Source organism: Myotis nattereri (assembly GCF_964212035.1).
Source record: "Myotis nattereri genome assembly, chromosome: 14".
Lineage (NCBI taxonomy): Eukaryota > Metazoa > Chordata > Mammalia > Chiroptera > Vespertilionidae > Myotis > Myotis nattereri.
This window is the reverse complement of record NC_138089.1, coordinates 5,465,899-5,478,430: the sequence shown is the minus strand read 5'-3', so window position 1 is coordinate 5,478,430 and position 12,532 is coordinate 5,465,899. Positions and strand designations below refer to the sequence as shown.

The 12,532-nt window shown below is 49.6% G+C and overlaps 1 protein-coding gene across 2 annotated transcripts in view; it reads right to left on the bottom strand.

Moving 5' to 3' along the window:
• Positions 1 to 12,532, bottom strand: part of FOXP1 (forkhead box P1) — a 554,371-nt gene that overhangs the window by 467,404 nt on the left and 74,435 nt on the right. The window lies entirely within an intron of this gene.

Below are 12,532 nucleotides of genomic sequence, written 5' to 3'. Positions count from 1 at the left end.
AAACTGCCAGAAACTTGCCCTGCCCAGGCCAGCACCTGCGCAGCACCCCTGTGGAGGAGCTCCTGGGCCGGAGGGCTGGACTTGCCTCTCGCCCACACCGGTCCCTGTGTCTGAGCCTCAGCTGATGCACAGGTGACAAGAAGGCAACACTGTCTCTTTCTTGTGTTTTCCAAAGTTATAGAAATGGGCAAAAACCTACAAGACGTTACACAGATGTAACACCAAAACCAGATGAAGGGTAGAAAATGTATCATCTAACAAATCATACAAATATGGCATATACATGATGCCAAAAATCCAATCGTTATACACAAAATAATTGCCAGAATTGTGCCCATGTACACTTATCTCATTAATGTTACAAGCCTGTCCTGTTTAACCTGGTGCCAGGAACTGGGGTGAGCATTAGGCATACACAGAAAAACTTAAGAGATTGGGGGGCAAAAGCTACTTGCTTGACCTTCTCTCATAAATAGTGTACTTGTAAGCTTGCCCACAAGAATTTAAGTGGAATATGTCTGAGGGCACATCCACACTCATGTGATCGATGAGTGTGATCAATTACTGACTCCTGCTGGGCACAGGACTGGGCAGGTGTGCGGGGAAGAGATCGAAGAACGTTTGCCACCCCTGATTTAAGCAAAGGGCTTGATGCTTTGTGTAGATGTCATGTGAACAAAAGCCTGTCCAACACATTAAAAGTTTATTCTACAGTGAATATGTATGTCCAGATAAATGTGTGCAGAATCCCATGAGGGGCTTAGAGAGAAGTGGAAATATCTGCAATATAAATGCAGATTACCTTCATCACAAAACTGGATCGCATTCTCATTCCTAGCCTAATTTCCTATATCATAAAACCTATATTCAATTTTATAAATAGCATACACCAAGAATCATAAATTTAGTTAATGTAGAAATTTAACAAATTTTTTAAATAAAAGTGAAAAAAGACTGTTTCAGAACAAGTATCTGAAAAAACAAAGGGTTCTTTCTTTGAAAATATGCTTTTTCCTCTGACTACTTCCTCGGGGACATAACTAGAGAAGAAATAAATTTCACAGCTAATATACATGAAGTAACATGTTTAACATTATCCAATAAATTTATATCTACCTATGCCATATCAATTTATCTCACACAAACTGTCACACCCAACAGAACTCATTAAACACTGCTATAGCTATGGAATTAAATGCAACTTTCTAATTGGAATTTAATCTCGTAATAGTAGTTGGTGGATTTTCTCTTATAACTGACAAATGGAGTAACTCATTCATCTGTCTTACAGTTCCGCCTAAAGACTTTAACGGTGAATTTGGCCTGGGGATTGCTTGGCTGCACTGCTGTGTGTGTGTGTGTGTGTGTGTGTGTGTGTGTGTGTGTTGGGGGGTAGGGGGGGCTGGAGGTTCTCTGATCCCCAGAACTGCTGAGCATGGGCGGGAAAAGTAATATAGTAACGCCCCACCCCGTCACTATATGACTGTATATCCCATCACTTCCACGTAAATGTCACGTTAATTTCTATCTTTATCAAGCCACACAAGGTTTCTGCCCAGCCCCTGGCCAATTAGCTTTGGGGAAATGTTTAGCCAATTACATTAGGGATTGGAAAGAAAGGCAAAATAAATGCCTCAAAAATGCTTCGGAGATAAAATGTAAGTTGACACTGCCTTCGCTCGCTGGAGCCCAAGTGATACAGTCTGATAGGCAGCTGCCACGGCTCATAACTGCTTATTAAATCTCGCCTCCCTCTATGGCCGGGTGAGGATCTGTATTTTTTACCAATATTAGGTTCGTTGTGTTATGAAGAGACCAAAATCCTTAAGATCACTCGCTCCAGCCTATAAAACATATTGTGTAGTTTATTAAATTGTTAAAATTACTTTTCAAAGCTAACATTTCAGGGGCTGGACGCTGAAGCACAGGCAGTGGCTCGGGCCCTGCAGCTTCCAGCCCAGAACACGCAGGGGACCCGGTGCTTTCCTGCCCTGCACCCGCCCCGCCCCACCGCTTCCTGGAAGCAGCACCCACCACCCACCCCAAAGCCAGTGACACAAAATCCACACTCTGTTGTTTTATAAAAAGGCAAAAACTCCCACCCAAAAACTGGCCCATTAGCAGGACGTGAGAACAATCATGTTCCCCGTCTTTACCTCCTCCTAGTAGGCAGATGCTAGAAATGTGATTATGAGACAGCAAAAGAGGAACTATGGGCAAATAAGAAAAAACAAGTGGTGACAGAACAATGTCACAGGACGCTTACACTCCTCCAGCAGCAAGGGACACAGTGACGGGACGGGCAGCACCTGGGGCGCCGGCCGAGAGCCAGCCGCGCAGCTCTCCGCAGCAGAGTCAGGAGAGCGCTGCGCAAACCCAGATGGTTCCTGCCACGCTGACTCCCAGGCCAACTGCCCCTCGCTATGCGGCAGACTCGCCCTCCGCTCTCGGGCTCCGTGCTGCACGGGGCAGGGGCAGGGACAGGGACAGGGAGGCGCCAGGGACGCGTCCACACCGGTACACGGGTGCCTGCGAGTTCATGGTGTACGGGCACCATCGTCACCGCCGCCCACCGACCAACAGCTGCCCTCCGCCCGCTGCGCACAGCTTCGACCGGGCCTCCGTCCCCTGCGCCTGAGTGAGCTGGCGGGCTGCCCAGCTGCTGCCCACGCCTGTGGCCCTCTCCCAGGGGGGCGCTCACCATGACATGTCTCACCCAGAATCGGAGTTCATTTCAAGCCTAAAACTCCAAATTCTCAACTGTAACAATTAATTGGTGCTTCTCTTGGTTATTCGATAAACGGTAACGTTCTGAAGGCCATGGGCCTGTGGGCACAGCGCGGACAAGGGGGCTCGGGCCCTGCAGCTTCCAGCCCAGAACACGCAGGGGACCCGGGGCTCATGGTCACAGGCACGCAGGCAGCCAGGCCCGGCCGGCGCTGTGGGGAGAACTGCTCCTTCCCAACCAGGAGGCGCTGAGAACAGGCAGGACAGAGCTCATGGCTGCAGGGCGACATGCAGTCCCTCCTGACAGTGCCGTTTAGCACATCTGGGAGACAGAAAGTGCATCCATGTTTATGCAAACTGGTATTCCACGGGGCCTACCAGCACATTTTATCAGTTCAAAGGGATAACATGTTCATTATAGTATTTCAGATTGATTTTTCAAATAGCAGGTCTTACCAATGAAATTAATGAATAAAATGAACCTAGTCACCAATAAATCCATTCATGTGGTTTTGTTAAATTTCATACATCAATTTTATGAGAGTGAGATGAAGTCAGACTCTCTCAATACTGAAGCCAGAGATGACAGGTAACCTCAAACCTGAGTTTGTTGCTATGTCAATGCCCTCAGAATTCCCACCACTTCTAAGAGCCTCCGTGTGTGAGACACGCGGGCTTGGTTCTCACTCTGCCTGGACTCCCACAGACAGACTGTTCCACGGCGCATGCTGTCTGCTCATGAGCCTAGACCCGTGGTCGGCAAACCGTGGCTCGCAAGCCACATGCGGCTCTTTGGCCCCTTGAGTGTGGCTCTTCCACAAAATACCATGTGCGGGCGCGCACGTACAGTGCGATTGAAACTTCGTGGCCCATGCGCAGAAGTCGGTATTTTGTGGAAGAGCCAGTATTTTGTGGAAGAGCCACACTCAAGGGGCCAAAGAGCCGCATGTGGTTCGCGAGCCGCGGTTTGCCGACCACTGGTCTACGAGACCATTCACAAGCCTGACATCTGGGCAGCACTGGCTACCTCGGGAGAGCATCACAGACCAGGGAGCCGAATGACTTGCAGAACGACCCCAGACGATGGTCAGAGGTCTAACAGGTCTGAAGTCCCAAGACTCCACCAACCATTCCTCACTGTGGACCCCTTCCTTGTGTGGGACTGTTTGCCTTATTCCTGGACAATGAAAGAAAGGATACTGTAAGGAAGACAAAAAAGACCCCTCCTTCTGGCTCTAGCTCAGAGAACTAAATGCAAAGGACAAGCCACGGGACCACCACCCACGGAACGTCAAGCCCACAGGCTCTCGGAGGACCATCTGGGCGGGGGAAGCTTGGCTAGATGCATCACTAGGTGCTTTTCTCTTCCTCTAAAATGAGAGGATTTTGTCAAAATGACCTCTAACTAAAACCTTGAAAAATCTGGCCCAAATAGCTGAATGCATAACAAAGTCGTAGAAGAAACACCAGAGAAGATTTACAAACTGCATGGGCTGTTTCTCAATCTCCACCACTGGGAAAAGGGAGAAAGAATCGGTGACTGAAGACAAAAAGAGCAACATCCAATTCTGACCGAGCCCGGGGACTTTGTACCTCAAACTCTATGGGCTTCAGCTGCCCCATTGGTAAAGTGGGGGTTAAACAGAAACTTCTAGGGCCTTGTTAGCCTCACAAACAGGACACTGGAACCTCACTGCTCGATTTCAAAAATAAAAACAAGACTAACAAGCCCCATGTCAGGTAGCTGATAGGTCTCCCAATTTCCAATAAAGCACTCTTTCAACTTCACTTCCCTCCGTTAATTCAAATCTGTCTCAAATACAACTCCACTAAGACAAAAAAAAAGGTTATGCAATGGTTCTTACCATTAAATGTCATTCAATACAAAGTTTGAAACCAAACAATTCCCCATGAAGTTGTCTTCATTCTACAACAAACATACCACTGAATGATGTCACAGCTTTTACCCGAAAGGCCTAGCCTCAACCAATTATTGCTGTGGTTAAAGCAAGTCATAACTGTTCATTTATTACTACATAGAAGCCATCGATTTCTGAGGAACATGATAGATGCGTTCAAATACAGATGGACACGCATGACAGAAGACCATCGCATCCCTTTCTAACCTCCCCTCAGAATTACAGTGAGTACCTGATGAGGAACACCGTAATACCAAAAAAAATGCCCATGTGTCATTCTGAAACCCTCTGAGCATCCAAAGTCCCAACCTTCTAGCTCCCTCAAGAGCTTGGGATGGGACATTCTCAATGAACAAATAAAACTTAAATCCCCCCCAAAATTCAAGGTAAGGACATTAGAGCCTTATTTCTTGGTGGGTCATCTAGCAATCCTCTCCCACCTGTGCATGTGCGGCTCACACTCAGTCCACCCTTCGGAGTACGGTTAAAAGAAACCAGCAAGCAAAACACACTCTCCTATACCCCATTCTGTCTTTATAAACCCTGAGGCCACTGTAGGACCGTCCACAAAGAGTACAGTGGGAAATAATGACCGAGTTGGCCCCTCCTTTCAAACGAGAATCTCTCGTCCTCACTGCAAGTGTTCTCAGCAGCTTCTTGTACTGCATGGGACCCTCAGCGGACTTCCGCCCTGTGAATTCTCAGGCGCATGATCATAGCTGTTACACTCACCCGATCGGCCAGCAGGCATCACACCCACCCGTTCATGGTTGACAGCAAGTCAGAGAAGGGGTTGAAGCCCTCACCATCGCCCAAGTATTCTGTTTGGAAACTGGAATTGTCAGCAAAAGCTCCTGGGACACTGCAACACAAAAATATTTTTTACACTTAACTAAGATGTAACTTCTAAAACCACCACTTCCTTACTCTTGAAAACAGCGAGGCAGACATCGAATGTAGAGGTAGGAAAACACCTTTCAAACGAGGGATGTCAGTATGAAGAGAAATGCTGTAAAACATGAGCCGGAAATGCTGTTTTGAAAGATGCATTTACATTTACTTCAATACATACACTGAAAAGTGGTGGTTTGTTGCAGAATATTTTATAAAGTGTTTAGGTAACAATAAGCTGTTTTAATTCACATCTTACATGGATAAATGTACTACCATTTCCTATTAATTAATTATGTTTTCTAAAGACTGAGAAAACATGAAAATATTAAATAATCATTTAAAGTTATTTTTAAATAATAACCAACACCAAAATTAGTAAAAGTACTAACCATAATCAACTTTTCCTTCAAAATAATTCTTAAAATGTTTGAAGACAAAAAGAGCAACATCCAATTCTGACCGAGCCCAGGGACTTTGTACCTCAAACTCTATGGGCTTCAGCTGCCCCATTGGTAAAATGGAGGTTAAACAGAAACTTCTAGGGCCTTGTTAGCCTCACAAACAGGACACTGGAACCTCACTGCTCGATTTCAAAAATAAAAACAAGACTAACAAGCCCCATGTCAGGTAGCTGACATAAGGATCAGACTCATAGAGGCATTTCCATCAAGACATGTGAAGTTCAGGCATCAAAGTGGAGAAGCCGAATTGTGGACCCAGTGCTGTCACCAATCAATTGTGTGGCCCCAAGAAAGCCATGGAACATCTCAGGCTTCCGGCTCTTCGTCCCAGGGCCAGGGCATCAGCTGGTGCTCCCCAGGTCCCTCCGCCCTAGCTCTCTGTCACCGTGGTAAAGCCTACTTCTTCTGAATAGCCTATGCTATCAGCTTCCTTTGGCTTTAAACTTCCTGAATCAAAAGAAAATGTTTACCACAAATCACTCTTATGTTGATCTGCCTTCAACACCAAAGAAGGTTTGCACATGATAGAAGACTTCTCACTCTGGCACCAGCGCCCAAGCCCGGTGAGCTGGCGCCTGGGGGCTGGCAGCACCCCTGGGTTCCCGTGGAAGGCTTCCATTGCTCTCCAGAGAGCAGCTCTAAGTCCCCTGGAAAGCAGCCCCACAGTGTCACACAGGAGTGTTTTAGAACTTTTTAAAATACAGATCCCTAGGCCGTCCCCAGATCGTCTGGTTCAGCTGTTCTAAAGTGAGGACAGAGATTCTGCATTTCTACCAAACTAACAGAGAATGCGGACGCCGCTGATGAAGGCCACAGCGTGATTCCAAAGGATAAAATACCATATTCTCTAAGCCTCAAGAAGCCCTGAGGCCAGGAGGCATTTCCAAGGCTCAGAGAGGCTCTCCAAAACGACTCGGCCACACAGCAAAAACAAATGGGCCAAAATACAAACTCCTCTCTGCGGCCTAGAGGCCCTGCATAATACGGTCACTTTCTATGTCTCTGATGCCACCACCAGCCACCCACCCAATCGCCAGCGCCGGCCCAGAGGCAGTGGCATGCCTTCCGTTTCGCGCAAGCCGAATGTCTCCCGCCCCAGGGTGGGCACTGCTTTGCCGCCCGGGGGTTCCAGAAGCCTATTCCTCACCCAGCGGCCTCCTGCCTGTCCTCGGCTGTTAGGGGCAAAGGCCACCTCAGAAGGCAGCCTCGCCGTCCTGCTTGGGCTCGGTCCGCAGTGACTCCATGCAGCATCCGCTTTGCTTTCTCCAGAGCTCTTGTAATGATCTATTAACTTTTTTCTCCTTTATTCACTTGTCTTTCCCACTAAAATGGAAGCTCAAAAGATCAGGGGACCTCTGTTTGATTCATCACTGTCCTGCAGAACTTCACAGAAACGCCTCGCTCACAGCAGGGCCTCGATAGAGATTTACTGAGTCAACACTGAATCAACAACTGAAAGAATTCTTCCGCATCCTATAAAAATATAACCACCGTGTACTCACTCGTAAATCATTATGAACTGGATTTTGTTTTAAGTATTTCAGAAGAGTTCTTTCCTTTAATTTTATTTTTACAACGAAGTCCTTAGAAGCTCTATATTGCAGATAAGAAAGCCGAGGCAGAGAGAGTGTGGAACTTGCCCAGGACCACACAGCAGCAGGGCTGGACCACAGAACTCTCACCCGGAGCTGCGGGCGCTTCCCCAGTCAGCACCCTCGGGCGCGTGGCGCACGCTCAGCTGGATTAGACACCTCCCGCCTCGAGCTTGTGAGCGGGCTCTGGCTGCAGCCCTTGCCGAGGGTCACCTGCTGGGCTCAAGCCCCACTGACCAGGCAGACACTGCAGCCGCGCACGCGGGCGGCATCGGGCAGGCCTGCAGGCAGGGCGACCGCAATGGAAACCGGAGGCTGGGCTGCCTCAGCCCAGGGGCCACTCCTCCACAGGCAGTCACTTCCACGTGGGAACAGGAGCCCATGCTTTCCAGCGCTTCCCATTCATTCTACAAATGAAGGCAGTAATCAGATTATTGTTCTGTGAAGTCTCTCAATTTTTCAAGGATAGGCGCTAATCTTTCAATAGCACAGTTTTTAAAAGGAAAGAGAAACCTGCTGTCCCTGCACTGAGTGACGGGCCGCGCGCAGGTGCGCGTCTGGTGCACGGTTCATGGCGCGCGGCCCAGCTGGGCAGGGTGCGAAGGCCTCCGAGCGGGTTTTCCAGGGATTATCTGGAGCAAGTTTTAGGAGAAATGGAAGATGGGGTGGAAAAGGGCACTCCACAATATTAAATATATTATTCCACAGCTTGGGGTGGGGGAGGCAATTCACCCCGAAGAACAGTGTGAGGAGGGGCCTGAAAGGAAAGGTGCGGGAGGGGGGAGCCTGGGAGGGAGGGCTGGGGCAGGGGCTGTGCAGGGTGTGGCTGATTTGCAGCTCAGGCAGACGCTGGAGAGGGGGCACCCCAACACGCTCACAGCGCTGCCTGTGGGACTTCCTACTGGTAAATGTTAGTTGCCGGACACCCCCGGCAAAGGGCGGACTAGCGCTGTTTGTGGGGTGTTTTTGTTTTTGCTTGTTTTGTTGAGTCCGACAGATGCAGGGCTGAATTCCATCCCCACAAGCTCTATAACTCTAAACAAAACAATATACTAGTAAAACAACATGTATTATAATTTTTCACGTGTTTGTAGTATACACACTATAAAATGCAGTGTATGCATGCGTATAGACTATTTATATATTATCTATACACATAAAAAGCTAATATGCAAATAGACCAAAACAACCGGAACTGAACAACCGGTCACTATGACATGCACTGACCACCAGGGGGCATGCATGGAACATAGCAGGCGTCGGCAGCAGGCAGCAGAGCACAGAACATGGTGGGCATCAGGCACAGTGAGATGGTGGAGCAGGTGAGCAGGGGCACCAGACCAAGGCAGGGCACTGGTCGCTGTCATCAGGGGACACCTCCAGTGGTCACTAAAAATTCTTTGCTCCCATGAGCTGTGGTCGCGCCCGGCGCTCTCACCTGCTGTCAGTGCCAGGCCCGCTCACACCCACAGCCGGCACCAGAGCCGCTGCTCACACCCGCTGCCGGCACCCAGCGCCAACCCTGATCACTCAGTGCTGTCAGCAGATGTGAGCAGCAGCTGCCAGCCCTGATCGCCCCTCAGAGCTTCTCCATCTCCCCCTGCTCCTGAGGGGCGATCGGGGCCAGCAGCCACCTCTCGCACCGCTGCTGGCGATGGCCACACTCGCAGCTGGAGCTGGAGCCGCCACTCGCACCCGCTGCTGGCACCCAGCACTGGTCCCAATCGCTTGGCTCCATCAGCAGGTGCAAGTGGCATCTGCTGGCCTTAATCACACCTGAGGGGGGATCGAGACAGCAGCTGTCATTGGCACCCACGGATGGCACCAATGCTTTGCACTGTCAGCGGGTACGAGCCGGGCTGGTGCCATCAGCACGTGGGAGCGGCGGCAGCAGGAGCAGGGCTGCCAGCAGACAGGGGAACTGGGGCCATGGTGGGAGGGGCCGTGTGGGGGCACGGAGGATGGGCCAAGGCCTGCCCCTGTGCCCACCATAGCCTTGCGGCCCACAGTTTCTTTCAAGGTGCACGAATTCATGCACTGGGACCCTAGTAAAATATAAGCCCTATGGTTCAAACCAAATACTATATAAACTTTATGTGCTACAGTGTTTATATATATTTATAGTGTTGGTAATATAAAATGCATACTATGTACAGAACATGGTGGGCATCAGGCATAGTATAGTATAGTATGCATATAGTATGCATGTACTATAATGCATACATATTCATAAATGTATGCTATAAATTGCAAGGTTTGTAACTCTAATAAAAAATCTGAGCTTTAGAAATGAAAAATACAGTAATTAAAAAATTTTTAAAACCACCAGAAAAGAAGGTAGATGTCCAAGTAAATTAGCAAAAACACTGCTCAGAAGCGAAAACAGTGCTGGAATCACATACTTGGAGAAACTATCCTTCAAAAATGAGGGAGAAATAAAGATCTCTTCAGGCAAACAGAAGTTTACCACCGCTACAAGGACATTCAGGAAAATGTATCTCAGCCCAAAATAAAATGATTTTAGAAAGAATGTTCCCAGATTTAAAAAGGAAAGGGGAGCCAAAATAATGAAGAACTTGTGAGTAAATGAGAAGTAAATGCATTAAAATGATGTTCAGGCCTTAAAAAAGAAGTCTGGCAACGCCATCACTCCCCTCCTCACCCCTCCACTGGCAACGCCATCACTCCCCCTCCTCACCCCTCCACTGGCAACGCCATCACTCCCCCTCCTCACCCCTCCACTGGCAACGCCATCACTCCCCTCACCCCTCCACTGGCAACGCCATCATTCCCCCTCCTCACCCCTCCACTGGCAACGCCATCACTCCCCTCACCCCTCCACTGGCAACGCCATCATTCCCCCTCCTCACCCCTCCACTGGCAACACCTTCACTCCCCCCACCACTCCCACTGTGGTGGCACTGCTCCCCAAGGCCACAGGTGGCAACCTGAGTGGCTGCTGACCCGCCTGAGATGCAGGTCCCTGCACAAGTTAGAGTCTGGATCGGGTCGGGTGCTGCCTCCCCTGCAGATGCCCCAGGGGTTCTGCTGCAGGTGGGTCCTTGCCTCTGGTCGGGAGCTTAGGGCAATGCTCTTACCCACTGAGGCCAGGAACCAGGAGGGCCAGGCACTCACCTGGGAGGTCAGGCCTGCCCGCAGATCAGGCCTTTGCTCCTTCCACTCCGCTGGAGCCCCCACGAGCACCTGGGCCAGGGGGTCAGCAGTGACCCCTCTCTACCTGAGCATCAGGAGCTGCCATAAATTAAAAGCCCATTAACGTATTTTACAGAAAAGCCTCAAAATGCCGGAACATTGATTGTGCCATATTCAGTCTGTTTTCCTGGAGATGTGAAAAGCCAGTTACCATCTTGGGAGTCATTAGAAGAACGAAGTTTTCTCCTTTTCAATTTACATATTTTAAATGCAGATATTCTCGAAGTGACTACTACAGGGCTTGGAAAGTCCATGGCACGGCCTGGCCATGGAGAAAGAAGGCCGGGGGTTGCAGAGCCTGCCTGCCTTGTTTTATAAAGGAGCCTGTGGTTACAAAACAGCTCCAGAAAAAAACAGGCAGAGGCAGCCACAAACAGCAGAGGTGTTTTGTTGTTTGTTCTCCCAGTTTACTTTCCCTGAGGCAACCTTGCTTGGTACAAAGGTCTGCAGGGAGCTGCAAGGAGCAGCTGTGGCTCCCTGAGGCCAAGACCTAGCACTCAAGTGTTTCCCAAGGCTGCCGGGATCAGGGAAACAACAGAGCAAGCAGCATTTGCCTCTGTTTTTCAAAACAGCCTCCGAAGTCGGGCCTGCCAGGGAGAACTTGCCCCAGGGCCCACTGTGATCCATCATTCCCTTTCTTTGAAGTGTACCTGCCTGTCTTCTAAAAGGAAGGTGGGAGGTTTCCCTCTTGGACACCATGCTGGTCACTGGCATCTCCAGGCCAGCAGTGGCCATCTCAGCAAACAGGCATCGCAGCTGAGCCTCCAGCACAGGTGCTGAGCAGTGCTGCTCAGTCACAAGCCAGAGCCCCCATAGGCCCCACCCCTTGGTCTGACTCATAGGTCCAGGGTGGGGCCTCAGACTCTCTAGCAAGTTCCCAGGTGACCAGGTGCTATAGAGGGGCACCAGTTCTGAGGACCGCGGGCTTCCCCGCCATCCTGAGGTCTGGGAGCTCAGTCCCACCTTGGCCTCCATGGGTGACTGTGTGGCAGTCTCTTGCCCAAACGAATTCACAGAACAAAACGCACTGAATGGTTTTCCATTTGCTTCTCCAAGTCCCACTGTCCCACCCCACTCTGCGCACTGAAAGGCTGCAGGCTGGCCGAGCCCCCTGAGTGGTCACAGCCCCTGCAGCCGGCCATCCCCATACAGCTGTTCTCTCTAGGGTCCAGTAGCCATCACCTGCCCTTCCCGGGTCCTCTCAGGCCTAGAAGAGATGCCAGGAGCCGGTCCATCCTTGCTGTTTCAAGGGACCTGGCATATATGGCATACTGTTCTTAATATGTTTGCTCACCTTCTTGGCACTATGTGTTTTAACCAAGGTCACCTCTCTGAGAAAGGTTGTTTCCCCAGGTAGGGATTTTCCCCTGAAGTTAGGGAGGGAATAAAACCCCTTAACTAAGTGCCAGGCGGGTAATTAATCACTTTAACTACGAACAATCATGCTTAAGCTACATAATCTTTACTCCCTGGAATGGAGATAAGAAACGCCCTAACCTTTGGAATAGAGATTGATAGGATTGGAATCAACTGGTATAAATACAGATGTAACAAGACAACAGAACCTAGACAGAACCTAGACACAGAACCTACACAGAACCTAGAGACAGAAGAACTTCGCTGGAGAGAACATGGCAAAAGATCCTGGACAGAAACTGGACACAGAACCTAGAGACAGAACCTAGCGAGAGAACCTAGCTGAAGAACCTAGAGACAGAACCTGGCT